The following is a 14,237-nucleotide window of genomic DNA, read 5'->3' on the forward strand; positions in this document are numbered from 1 at the left end:
GCCACCAAATAATAAATAAGACAATAAAACAACAATAAAGGGAACACCAGAATTTACGAGGTTCGGCTAATTTTGCCTACTCCTCGGACACAACCAATATTTTATTTCACTCCAAAAATACAAGTGAAATAATACTAAAGAGAGAAGATACAAATGCCTTAAACAGATGAGAAGGCAAATGAGAGGTGTATTTCAATCCTAAACATTAGGCCTTCTTTTATAGGGGAAAAATCCCCCCCAAACTTAACTCCCAACCAATGTGGGACTTTGGCATTTTGCCAAACTTCAACAAATATCTCTTCTTTAATTGAAGCTGGATCACTTCTCCACTTATCCAGTAATAATGACTTAGCCTCAAATGTTACAGCAACAATAACAACCCAGTATAATCCCACCAGTGGTGTCCGGGAAGGATAGTGTGTACGCAGACCTTACCCCTACCCCGGGGTAGAGAGTCTGTTTCCGACAGACCCTCGACATCCCTCCCTCCAAGAACTCCCCACCTTGCTCTTGGGATGACTCGAACTCATAACCTCTTGGTTGGAAGTGGAGGGTGCTCACCACTAGCGCAATCCATTCTTGTCATGGGTGATTACATACACTAGCCCCAATTATTAGAATTTACCATAAGAAACTCTCTTCAGCAGTTAGTTTAAATCAGTTTTCTTATTGAGCTATAGTTTAAATCCTTTAAAGTAATAATTTTGACAAAGATAAAGAGTTATGCTAAATCTTAGAAGTAATGATCTTGACAAAATACTTTGATTAAAAAATTTGAGTTTGCACTTCCTGTTTTCCCGCGTTAATTTTCTCACGAAAAGGAAAAGAGTTAGTGGAGCAAAGCAAAGAGTAACCAACAACAGTGGAGGAACTAGCAACGTGTGATATAAATTTATGGTAAAACCATAAAATTTATATTGGTTAAGTAAGATTCTCAATCAGTACAAACACAGCACGCATAATAGTTATTACATTGGAAAGACTTGAATTTGTGATAAACCTTGGTTAAGCATCATAAGTAAAGATCCATGACAATTACGTCACAACATTTTGAATAGACATATCATTAGATTAATTAAACTGACCTCCTTTTCGAAATGAGATATAATTTACAGCTGAGCAAATTTCTGGCAAAATAACAGTTGCGGCAATCAAAAGCTTATAGAGACGGTTTTTCTAAGTTCACATACGAAGTGCATATAGGCTGTTATCCTTAAGTACAGTATGTGTAGAAAATAATATTCAAACAGTTATTAACCACAAAATTCCCCTCGATTTTGGGATTCAACAATATTTTACAAATTAGCGGAGCAAAGCAAATCATATTCATTATTCAAATTTGTCACGACCCTAGTTCACCAATTGTGAACCTGTCATGAAGGCACCTAGTCTTCACAACTAGGTATGCCTAACACATTGCGGAATTAACACTTTTCACGAAAAACAATAGTAGAATGCCGAATAACATAAAGGAAATGTATAGGTTTGCCGCCTGGCACATACACTTTAATACAGAATACTGAATAACCACCAAGACCCGGAAACCCACGGGCAACACAGGCCATAAGAAATCATACACTGCTCTAGTCACCAGAGTAGTCTAATACAAAAGGGATCAAAATGACAACTAATATCTATGGATAGAATGAGAAGGAGACTTTGCGGATCTGCGGACGTAGCAGATGTATACCTCAAGTCTCCAATATGCTCCCTGAAAGCTACTGGCGGCACGCCTGCTCAGAAGTACCTGGATCTGCACATGAAAAACATGCGCAGAAGAGGCGTGAGTACACCACAGCGGTACTCAGTAAGTGTCAAGCCTAACCTCGATTGGGTAGTGAGATGAAGGTCGAGGCCCTACTGAGATAAACATAAAAATAAATATGAAATGAATAGACAGTAGGAGTACAGTAAATCTCGAGTATCTATCAAAAATAATAAGTAGAACGGAAACAGGCTACAAATACAATCTACTAATACAAGAACAATCACTACAGGCTATTTATCATCGGGGTTCTCCTGGTATCCCGAGGATCTCCTGGTAACCTCATCATATACACAAGGGATCTCCAAGTATCCCGAGAATCTCCTAATATCCTACATTTAATCAATCCTGTGCCGGAGATCTCTTAGTATCCCGCACTTCCAATCTCAGAACATAATACGTACAGGGGAGCTGCCGGGATGCCGTCCGGTAGACCCAATCGTAAACACATCACATCAATTCAATATTGAACAAAAGAAGCTAAGAACAGACAACAGGTAGAATCTAGAGTCTAGCATGCTTCACGAAAAGGCAGATATTGCAATTTAGTCAAATAGAGCAAATAAGTTACTAACATGCTTTCCCTAAGCTAAAACAAGTGAAATTGCATTTTTAACAGTTAAATACATGAAGAAACACAGCCTAAATAAGTCAAGTAAGGTGAATTTTAAACAATTAGTACAAGTACACGCTCGTCACCTCGCGCACAAGGCATTTAAACAGCAGTCAAGATATGTAATTATTCAAACTAATTACATATTGTAAATAACATCGCAAGTAACCAATTCCACTATTAAAATTAAAGCTAAGACGCGAAAATAGGTAAAATGACCAAAACGCCCCTCAGGACAACGTCTCGGAATCGAATAATTTTCACATTTTCAAAAATCTCGTACTCTCATGAGTCTAACCATATAAAAATCTCCCAAATCAGAGGTCAAATGCCCCTTCAAAACTCAATAGTTTAGCCAAAAAAGGTTTACCCAAATTATCCAATTTTTGGTCCTCAATTCGAATTTTAATGGTATAATTAACTAAATAATGATGATATATAACTAGAAGGGGTCAAAGCAACGTTACCCAATGATCTTCTCTTCAAAACCCACTCAAAATCGCCATCTCCCAAGCTCTCAATTGATTTTCCAACTTTTGAAACTTAACCCTCGATTTTACTATTTCTGAACAGTCATTTCCGCTTTTGCGGATAAGGGACCGCTTCTGCGGTCTCGCTTCTGTGAAACAAGGGCTGCTCCTGCGGTTTTCACTTAAGGGACCTGAGTCCGCTTTTGCGGTGCCAATCCCGCTTCTGCGGTGCCGCTTATGCGAAAAAAGGGACCGCTTCTGCGGTTCCTGGGAAAAAGCCTGGAAACGCTTATGCGATGAGAAAGCAGTTTCTGCGGGTTCCAAGCCGCAAAAGTGAAAATACCAGAGAGAAATATCAACTGCTGCAATACATCAAATTTTCCTCCGTTAACCACCCGAAATCATCCCGAGGCCCCCGAGACCTCAACCAAACCCACGGACATAACTAATAACATCATCCAAACTTGTACCAATTCTTAAGACACCTAAAAAAACACCGAAACCTCGATTAAATCAAAGATTCAAGCCTAAGAACATTCAAGTTCATCCAAAACACGCTTTCGATCCAAAACCTCATCAACACTCGTCCGATTGACCTGAAACTTTGCACGCACGTCCCAAATGACATGACGGTGCTACAACAACTTCCGGAATCCCGTTCCGACCATCGGATCATAACTTCACTATCGGACCAGAAACCTCCAAATTCTAACTTTTGACATTTCTAGCCTAAATGAGCTACGGACATCCAAAATACATCCCGAACACGCTCCCGACCCCGAAATCACCTAACAGAGCTAACGGAACCATCGAATTTCCATTCCGAGGTCGTCTTCACACTGTTCCGGTTACGGACCACTTTCCAACACTTAAGCTCTCGTTTAGGGACTAAGTGTCCCAAAACACTCCGAATTCTCACACCGAACGTTCTGACAAACCAAAATAGCAGAAATGAACTTAGTGGGAAGCAGTTAATGGGGGAACGGGGCATAAATTCCAAAGACGACTGACCGGGTCGTCACATCCTCCTACACTTAAACATTCATTCGTCCTCGAACGAGCATAGAGAACATACCTGAAGTAGCAAAAAGACGAGGGTATCGGCTGCGCATATCTCGCTCGGTCTCCCAAGTCGCCTCCTTGGCCGGCTGACCCCGCCACTGAACCTTTACTGAAGCTATATCCTTTGACCTGAGCTTTCGGACCTGCCTGTCTAATATTTCCACTGGTTCCTCAACATAGGACAAGTCATTGTCCAACTGGACTGAAGTGAACTATAACACATGAGACGGGTCACCGTGATACCTCCGAAGCATCGAGACATGAAATACCGGATGAACCTCGGCCAAACTGGGAGGTAACGCAAGCTCATAATCAACCTCCCCAACACGCTTCAAAATATCAAATGGGCTAATGAACCTCGGGCTTAACTTCCCTTTCTTTCCAAACCTCATGACGCCTTTCATAGGTGAGACCCGAAGCAAAACCCACTCACCAACCATAAAGGAAACATCACGAACCTTCCGTTCCGCGTAACTCTTCTGTCTGGACTGGGCCGTACGGAGTCTATCCTGAATCACCTTAACATTCTCGACCGCATCCTGGACCAAATCAGTGCCCAATAGCCTGGCCTCACCCGGCTCGAACCAACCCACCGGGGATCTGCCTCTCCTGCCATATAAGGCCTCATACGACGCCATCTGAATACTGGACTGATAACTGTTGTTGTACGCAAACTCAGCCAATGGCAAGAACTGATCCCAAGACCCTCTAAACTCAATCACACACGCACGGAGCATATCCTCAAGAATCTGAATAGTATGCTCGGACTGTCCTTCCGTCCGAGGGTGAAAAGCTGTACTCATAGTCACCCGTGTACCTAACTCGTGCTGGACGGCTCTCCAGAACCGTGATGTAAACACTGAACCCCCGTCTGAGATGATAGAAACTGGAATGCCATGTAGACGGACAATCTCCCTGATATAAATCCCCGCTAACCGCTCCGCTGAGTAAGAAGTACACACTGGAATGAAATGAGCGGACTTGGTCAGCCGATCCATAACAACCCAAATAGAATCAAATTTCTTCGCCATTAGAGGGAGACCAGTTACAAAATCCATAGTGATCTTCTCCCATTTCCACTCCGGAATCTCCATCTGCTGGAGTAACCCTCCCGGTCTCTGGTGCTCCGTCCGGTGACTCAAGGCATCGGCTACCACATTGGCCTTGCCCGGGTGATAAAGAATAGTGATATCATAATCCTTCAGTAGCTCCAACCATCTCCTCTGGCGCAAGTTCAGATCCTTTTTCTTGAACAAGTGCTGTAAACTCCGATGATCCGTATAAATCTCACAAGGCACATCGTACAAATAATGACGCCAGATCTTCAAGGCATGAACAATAGCAGCTAACTCAAGGTCATGGACAGGATAGTTATTTTCATGTACCTTCAACTGTCTGGACGCGTAGGCAATCACCTTACCGTCCTGCATCAACACCGCTCCAAGTCCAACTCGTGAAGCATCACAATAAACTGTATAGGACCCCGAACCAGTAGGGAAAATCAGAATAGGGGCTGAAGTCAAAGCCTTCTTGAGCTTTTGGAAGCTCGCCTCACACTCGTCTGACCACTGAAAAGGAGCACCCTTCTGGGCCAATCTAGTCATAGGGGCTGCAATCGATGAGAACCCCTCCACAAAACGATGGTAATACCCCGCCAAGCCAAGGAAACTGCGGATCTCTGTAGCTGAGGAGGGCCTGGGCCAACTCTGCACGACCTCCACCTTCTTCGGATCCACCCGAATGCCCTCACTCGATACCACGTGGCCTAGGAATGCCACAGAACTCAACCAAAACTCACACTTTGAGAACTTTGCATATAATGTCTTTTCCCTCAGGGTCTGAAGCACTGTCCTCAGGTGCTACTCATGATCTTCCCGACTCCGGGAGTATACAAGAATATCATCTATGAAAACAATGACAAATGAGTCGAGATAGAGCCTGAATACACTGTGCATCAAATGCATAAAAGCTGCTGGGGCGTTGGTCAGCCCAAATAACATGACAAGGAACTCGTAATGACCATACCAAGTCCTGAAAGCAGTTTTCGGGATATCCGGCTCCTGAATCTTTAGCTGGTTATAACTTGAGCACAAATCAATCTTAGAAAACACCTGTGCGCCCTGAAGCTGGTCAAATAGATCATCGATACGAGGCAAAGGATATCGGTTCTTCACTGTAACCTTGTTCAACTGACGATAATCGATACACATGCGCATAGAACCACCATTTTCTTTATGAACAAGACAGGAGCACCCCACGGTGAAACACTGGGTCGAATAAAACCCTTATCAAGCAATTCTTGTAACTGATCCTTCAACTCCTTCAACTCAGGAGGAGCCATACGGTAAGGAGGAATGGATATGGGCTAAGTGCCCGACAAAAAATCAATACCAAAATCAATGTCCCGATCGGACGGCATGCCCAAAAGATCAACTGTAAACACATCTGGGAAATTCCGTACTACCGGGACAGAGTCAACAGAAGAGGTATCAGCACTGACATCTCTCACATAAGCTAAATACGCGGCGCACCCCTTCTCAACCATACGCTGAGCTTTAAGAAAGGATATAACTCTACTGGGAGTGTGATCAAAAGTACCACTCCACTCAATATGTGGAATACCTGGCATAGCCAGTATCACGGTTTTAGCGTGACAATCAAGAATAGCATACTAGGGCGACAACCAGTCCATGCCCAAGATAATATCGAAATAAACCATATCAAGTAATAGAAGATCTGCCCTGGTCTCAAAACCACGAATAATAACCAAACATGACAGATATACGCGGTCCACAACAAGGGAATCTCCCACGGGAGTAGAAACATAAACTGGAGAGCTCAAGGTCTCTCGGGATGTACCCAAATGCGGAGCAAAATAAGATGATATGTAACAATAAGTAGAGCCTGAATCGAATAGAACTGATGCCTCTTTGTGACTAACCAATATAATACTTGTGATAATAGAATCGGAGGCGACAACCTCAACACGATCAGGAATGGCATAAAATCTGGCCCGGCCCCTTCCTCGAGGGTGACCCTTATCTCCCCGATCTCCGCCCCTGGCTGGATGGGTAGGTGGGGTGGCAGCTAGAGCTGGAACGATGGCCTGAGAATCCCACTGTGTATGCTGCTGCTAAGAATGCTGTGGAGGTGCACTTCTTCCAAGCCTAGGGCAATCCCTCACCACATGGCGGGTATCCCTGCACTCATAACAAGCTATGGGAGGGCGTGGTGGCTATGACTGACTGGACCCACCCCTTTTAGACTGACCTTTGGAAGTACCCCGCGTAGGAGCCACACTTGAAATTGAAGGTGCATAATAAGGCTCCTGAAATCTGGGAGGAGCTGGAGTACTGCTGGATGAAAGAAGAGCTGAGTGAACGGGGCGACCCGTATAGCCCCTACCATGACGTCCTGATGTTGATGTGCGGGTACCAGAGTAATGAGCCGACTCTCGAGACCTCTTGGCCTCTCTCTCCTCTCGCTCTCTAGCATGCATGCCCTCTATCCTCCTGGCTATGCTCACTACCTGCTGATAGGGTATATCCATCTCCAACTCTCGAGCCATGCCAAACCTGATGGAAGGAATAAGACCCTCAATAAACTGGCGAACCCTCTCACGAACAGTAGCCACCAAAGCCGGCGCATGCCTGGCCAACCTAGTATAACGGATGGCATACTCAGAGACAGTCATAGGGCCCTGGCGCAAATGCTCAAACTCCGCACACCATGCATCTCGGAGGTTGTGGGGAACAAACTCCCTCTGAAACATATCTGAAAACTGAGTCCAAGTTAGGGAGGCATCCTCGTCCGGACTGTCTAACTCAAAGGTGCGCCACCAGTCATAGGCGGCTCCCCGAAGCTAGAAAGTTGCGAAAGAAACCCCGCTCGAGGCAGTAATACCCATGGTGCGAAAGATGCGGTGACAATCCTCCAGAAACCCCAAAGCATCATCTGTAGCTAGTCCGCTGAAAATAGGAGGGTCATACTTCTTGAACCTCTCCAGTCTACGCTGCTCATCCTCAGAAGCAGGTGCCCCATACTCGGGCTGAACTGGTACCGCAGGCTGGACAGGGATAATATCTGGAATTTGTCCCATATGCACCTTCTGCTCTGGAGTGCGGGTTGCGGGAGTCTGGGCTCCTCCCCCAGCCTGGGACGTGGCTGTAGGAAGGGGAAGTAACCCTGCCTGTGACAGCGTAGTATACATGCTTATAAACTATGCCAATACCTCCTGAACAGCTGGAGTAGTGGTGACTGTGGGCGTGTTAGGTGCCTGAGTCTTGGCTAGATCCGCTGGTGGTACCTCGGTGGCGGCTCACGCAGGTGCTCTGGCTGCACCCCGCGCACGTCCACGACCCCTGCCCCGGCCCCTACCTCTAGCGGCTACAGGAGGGGGTGCGGGTGCCTGATCGTCCTGGGTCGTGCGTGTCCTCACCATCTGTGAGAGAATAGAAGACATAAGTTTAGAGTCGATGTCAAAAATATAGCACGACAAAGAATTCAATGAAGTGAAGATTTTTCCTAAACAGTTACATAGCCTCCCGTAGATAAGTACATACGTCTCCGTACCGATCAGTGAGATTATAATAAACCGACATGTGTTCCATGACTCCTATGAACCTAGAGCTCTGATACCAACTTGTCACGACCCTAGTTCACCAATTGTGAACCGGTCGTAACGGTACCTAGTCTTCGCGACTAGGTAAGCCTAACACATTGCGAAATTAACACTTTTCACGAAAAACAATAGTAGAATGCCGAATAACATAAAGGAAATGTATCGGTTTGCCTCCTGGCACATACACTTTAATACAGAATACTGAATAACCACCAAGACCCGGAAACCCACGGGCAACACATGCCATAAGAAATGATACACTGCTCTAGTCACCAGAGTAGTCTAACACAAAAGGGATCGAAATGACAGCTAATATCTATGGATATAATGAGAAGGAGACTTTGCGGATCTGCGGACGTAGCAGATGTATACCTCAAGTCTCCAATATGCTCCCTAACAGCTACTAGCGGTACGCCTGCTCAGAAGTACCTGGATCTGCACATGAAAAACATGCGCAGAAAAGGCGTGAGTACACCACAGTGGTACTCAGTAAGCGCCAAGCCTAACCTCGGTTGGGTAGTGACGAGGAAGGTCGAGGTCCTACTGAGATAAACATAAAAATAAATATGAAATGAATAGATAGTAGGAGTACAGTAAATCTCGAGTATCTAGCAAAAATAATAAGTAGAACGGAAACAGGCTGCAAATACAATCTAGGAATACAAGAATAATCACTACAGGCTATTTATCATAGGGGATCTCCTGGTATCCCGAGGATCTCCTGGTATCCTCATCATATACACAAGGGATCTCCAAGTATCCCGAGGATTTCCTAGTATCCTCCATTTAATCACGAGGGATCTCCAAGTATCCCGAGGATCTCCTAGTATCCTCCATTTAATCAATCCTGTGCCGGAGATCACTTAGTATCCCGCACTTCCAATCTCAGAACATAATACGTACAAGGGAACTCCAGGGATGCCGTCCCGTAGACCCAATCATAAACACATCACAACAATTCAATATTGAACAAAAGAAGCTAAGAACAGACAACAGGTAGAATCTAGAGTCTAGCATGCTTCACGAAAAGACAGACATTGCAATTTAGTCAAATTGAGCAAATAAGTTACTAACATGCTTTGCCTAAGCTAAAACAAGTGAAATTGCATTTTTAATAGTTAAATACGTGAAGAAACACAGCCTAAATAAGTCAAGTAAGGTGAATTTTCAACAATTAGCACAAGTGCACGCTCGTCACCTCGCGCACAAGGCATTTAAACAACAATCAAGATATCCTAAGGGGAGAGGTCCCCCACACAAAGTTAAACAAGCCACTTACCTCGAACCGGTACAAAAATCACTAAGAAACGATGCCCTCGCCACAAGTATCCAACTCCGAGTGGCCCAAATCTATTCAAACCAATTACATATTGTAAATAACATTGCAAGTAACCAATTCCACTATTAAAATTAAAGCTAAGGCGCGAAAATAGGTAAAATGACCAAAACGCTCCTCAGGACAATGTCTCGGAGTCGAATAATTTTCACATTTTCAAAAACCGCGTACTCTCACGAGTCTAACCATATAAAAATCTCCCAAATCGGAGGTCAAATGCCCCTTTAAAACTCAATAGTTTAGCCAAAGAAGTTTTACCCAAATTATCCAATTTTTGGTCCTCAATTCGAATTTTAATGGTGTAATTAAATATATAATGATGATATATAACTAGAAGGTGTCAAAGCAACCCTACCCAATGATCTTCTCTTCAAAACACACTCAAAATCGCCTTCTCCCGAGCTCTCAATTGATTTTCCAACTTTTGAAACTTAACCCTCGATTTTACTATTTCTGAATAGTCATTTCCGCTTTTGCGGATAAGGTACCGCTTCTGCGAAACAAGGGCCGCTCCTGCGGTTTTCACTTAAGGGACCTGAGTCCGCTTTTGCAGTGCCAATCCCGCTTTGGCGGTGCCGCTTATGCGGAAAAGGGACCGCTTCTGCGGTTCCTGGGAAAAAGCCTGGAAACGCTTCTGCGATGAGAAATACCAGAAGAGAGAAATATCAGCTGCTGCAATACTTCAAATTTTCCTCCGTTAACCACCCAAAATCATCCCGAGGCCCCCGGGACCTCAACCAAACCCGCGGACATAACTCATAATATCATCCAAACTTGTACCAATTCTTAAGACACCTAAAAAAACATCGAAACCTCGATTAAATCAAAGATTCAAGCCTAAGAACATTCAAGTTCATCCAAAACACGCTTTATATCCAAAACCTCATCAACACTCGTCCAATTGACCTGAAACTTTGCACGCACGTCCCAAATGACATGACAGTGCTACAACAACTTCCGTAATCCCGTTCTGACCCTCGGATCAAAACTTCACTATCGAACCGGAAACCTCCAAATTCTAACTTTTGACATTTCTAGCCTAAATGAGCTACGGACATTCAAAATACATCCCGAACACGCTTCCAACCCCGAAATCACCTAACGGAGCTAACAGAACCATCAGATTTACATTCCGAGGTTGTCTTCACACTGTTCCGATTACGGACCACTTTCCAACACGCTCTCGTTTCGGGACTAAGTGTCCCAAAACACTCTGAATTCTCACACCGAACGTCCCGACAAACCAAAATAGCAGAAACGAACTTAGGGGAAGCAGTTAATGGGGGAACGGGGCATAAATTCCAAAGACGACCGGCCGGGTCATCACAAAATTTTAGATAACATAATCTCAAGTTATTCAGAGAGAAAACAAATTCCATAATCAAGGCTAACAGATGAGCTAACTATACGGTCACAAAAAGTAAAATAGAACAGATATAAAAGATCATTTTCCATTAATTTCCACTAATATCAGTTACCTATAGGGTTTTCTCCCCTGATCAGAATTTTCCTTTTTCATTAAAGAAAAAGCACAGGTATAATCTTTATTTGATGAATGATAGCACGAGTTTAATATGCTAGGGGTAAATCACTTGAGTGCAGATTGAAACAGAAAACCTTACAATGTTGGCAATAACTTGCATAAATAGCATTGTTTACAACACCATACTGATCCAATTCATAGTCCCGGACTTTGAGTTCTACTTCATGGAATTCACTTATTCCTTAGCCTCAAATGTTAATCAGTAGAAATAGATGGGGAAAATGGGTTTATGATTCTTCTGTCGATCATAAAGGAAGAGTTCCTCTTAGGGATTCAACTGGTGTTTGGAAGGCCTCCCTCTTCATCATTGGTAAGTATCTATCCAACAAATGGAATGCATTCATGTAATAGCTTCAATTATGTGACTAATTTTTCTCCCTCTCATGATTTATAATTACTTAAAGATAAAAAAAGATTGGAATGGCTTCTTCAGTTTAGATAAAGATGCATTTACCCATAACTGCATTTTTATTGTCACCAGAATTGACCATCAGCAAGTCATATGAAAGGAAGATTTCAAGTGGCAAGCTAAAAGCACACAATCGTCTAACATGACAGCTCAATTAGCTAATACTGTTATGAGCTATAAGAACGTAAAGTAGAAGACATTCAATCAATTGTGATATATTGCAATTAAGACAGACATATACTTAATTGCCTTGTTTGGTTGAAAAATAGGAGTTGTAAATGCATTCTTGCTAATATTAATACCAAAGACATATAGGTATTAGTTTAATTTGAATAGATGCATAAGAACTCGAAAGATTCTTATAAATATTATTAACCCTATAATCAATAACCCGGATAATTCAATAAATCAATTTTAAGCTAAAATAGTAGCATAATTTCTAGCAAGTCCATGACCCGGGAATATATTTATCCAAATTGTTATAAATATATTGTGAAATTGGTGTAGTAATTTTGTATTGAATTATTGTTTAATTACTAAGTAAATTGTAAATTGGTTCTTTATATATTTTGTGATAATTTAGCTTGAATTGATAATTGTTTGAGTCTACATCAGTCGATAAGTTGATCACAATTCCTCGTGGGAACGATACTTTACTTACTACTATATTACTTGTCGATCGCGTACACTTGCGTGAGTGTTTTGGTCGCAACAAGTTTTTGGCGCCGTTGCCGGGGAATTAGACATTAACTATTCTTCTGGGTTAGACTCACATATTTACCTCCCTTTTCCGGCCAACTTAAATAACCATGAACAAGAAAATCATTCATTAGTTTTGGACATTCTATCCTCAGCTTGTAGCTTTGCTTTTCATACTTGTCTCTGAAAACCAACTTTTCAGGAACAACACTAACATTATGTCCAGGCATTGCAGTCAGTATGGCTGTATATTCTGACACACATTCTCTGACAGCATGTGAGATAAACTTTAAAGTTTAAGAGTGCAGTATATGCACTTGTGTCCACTCATGTGTATAAAATTGCAGTATACTGCTTAGATGCATGTAAATACTTCTAGTGATTGATTCGAATTATTCTACGATATTCTTTATAAAGTTTTGGTCCTCCAATTACTCTTAAATACATCATCAGATATTTCAAGAGCTTCCACCATAATAGCTGTAGATAGATTTTGCAATCAGAAAGATATCTCAACGGTACTCTATACATTTATATTCTTTATCTTAGCACTTAACAAAGTCCAATCTAATATATGAATAGTCGAGGGCCTGTTTTACACCATTTGAAAGTCATTCTTAAAGTAACAAAGGGCATCCATGCTTATTAAAGGATCTGAAAGTCTCTGTCCATGCTACATACATTGTTTCATACAGAACACGAATCCCATGTACAAGAATATTAACCTCGGCAATTATATGAGTTTCTTTCCCAAAAAATTGTTTATAACAAATGAGAAATTTATATATTAGAGATAAGCGGCCGAAACAAATTTCCTAAATCAGGATTTTCTACATCCAAATAATAACATGACTTTTGCCAGATTAATGTACACAGAATTTATTGTAAATCAATCGACAGGAATCAATCCAAAATCTACTGTAAATTGATTGCAAACGACTGATTTAACAGGTGAAAAAGAGAACTTAACAGGGGAAGAAGATGGACGGGCATTACGTCAGGCTGTTGAACAGCGAGTTAGGAACTGGTTTATTGTAAATCAATCGACCGACATCAATACAAAATCTACTGTAAATCGATTGAATGAAGACAAGTTAATTTATTGTAAGTCAATTCTACTGTAAATCGATTGTAAATCAAAGAGAACATAATTTACCTGGGAAAAAGATGGGCTGCTATTGATGCACTCGCACTGTCGTTGACACACTGTAAATCGCATTGTCATTGACGCAGCAACGAGTTAGGTTTTTCAGGCGCGAAGTTGATTCAAGTGGGAAATCGATTCTACTATAAATCGATTGCAAATCGAAGACAAGAGAATTTACCTGGGAAAAATGTGGGCTGCCATTGACGCACTCGCGCGCCGTTGACGCACTGTAAATCGCACTGCCTTGATGCAACAACGTATTAGATTTTCTCAGCAGCGATTTAGGATTGTTTTATTTTTTTCATTCAACTGGGGAGTGAGCTTTTTTAGTTCTATTGTTTTCTAATTGGGGATGGAATCATAAGGTTTTTAGTTCTATTATTTTTAATTGGGGAGGGAAACATAAAAGTAATCAAAAAATTGGTGGGAAAGATTTTCGCTTTTTGCAGATAGTTAAAAATTAAAATAATAAAAGATTAATTTTAATTAGTAATTTTTAGTGGCTATTATTTTTTATTTCCAGTAAAAGAATATCTTTTACTGTCTAATGGTCATATGCCGCTAATATTTAA

General features: G+C 42.1%; 1 long non-coding RNA gene across 2 annotated transcripts; it reads right to left on the bottom strand.

The window, feature by feature from the left end:
• Positions 1-1,447: 1,447 nt before the first annotated feature.
• On the bottom strand, positions 1,448-14,029 carry LOC107823105 (uncharacterized). Of its 2 annotated transcripts, XR_001656559.2 has the most exons (7): positions 13,844-14,029; positions 13,675-13,724; positions 13,489-13,586; positions 9,811-9,881; positions 8,904-8,966; positions 8,142-8,351; positions 1,448-1,753 (listed from the first exon to the last, which is right to left on the bottom strand). It is a non-coding gene; the product is annotated as an uncharacterized LOC107823105 (long non-coding RNA). The 2 variants fall into 2 exon arrangements; XR_001656558.2 differs by lacking the exon at positions 8,142-8,351.
• Between the last annotated feature and the right edge of the window lie 208 nt (positions 14,030-14,237).

This window comes from Nicotiana tabacum, chromosome 6 (assembly GCF_000715075.1).
Source record: "Nicotiana tabacum cultivar K326 chromosome 6, ASM71507v2, whole genome shotgun sequence".
Taxonomy (NCBI): domain Eukaryota; kingdom Viridiplantae; phylum Streptophyta; class Magnoliopsida; order Solanales; family Solanaceae; genus Nicotiana; species Nicotiana tabacum.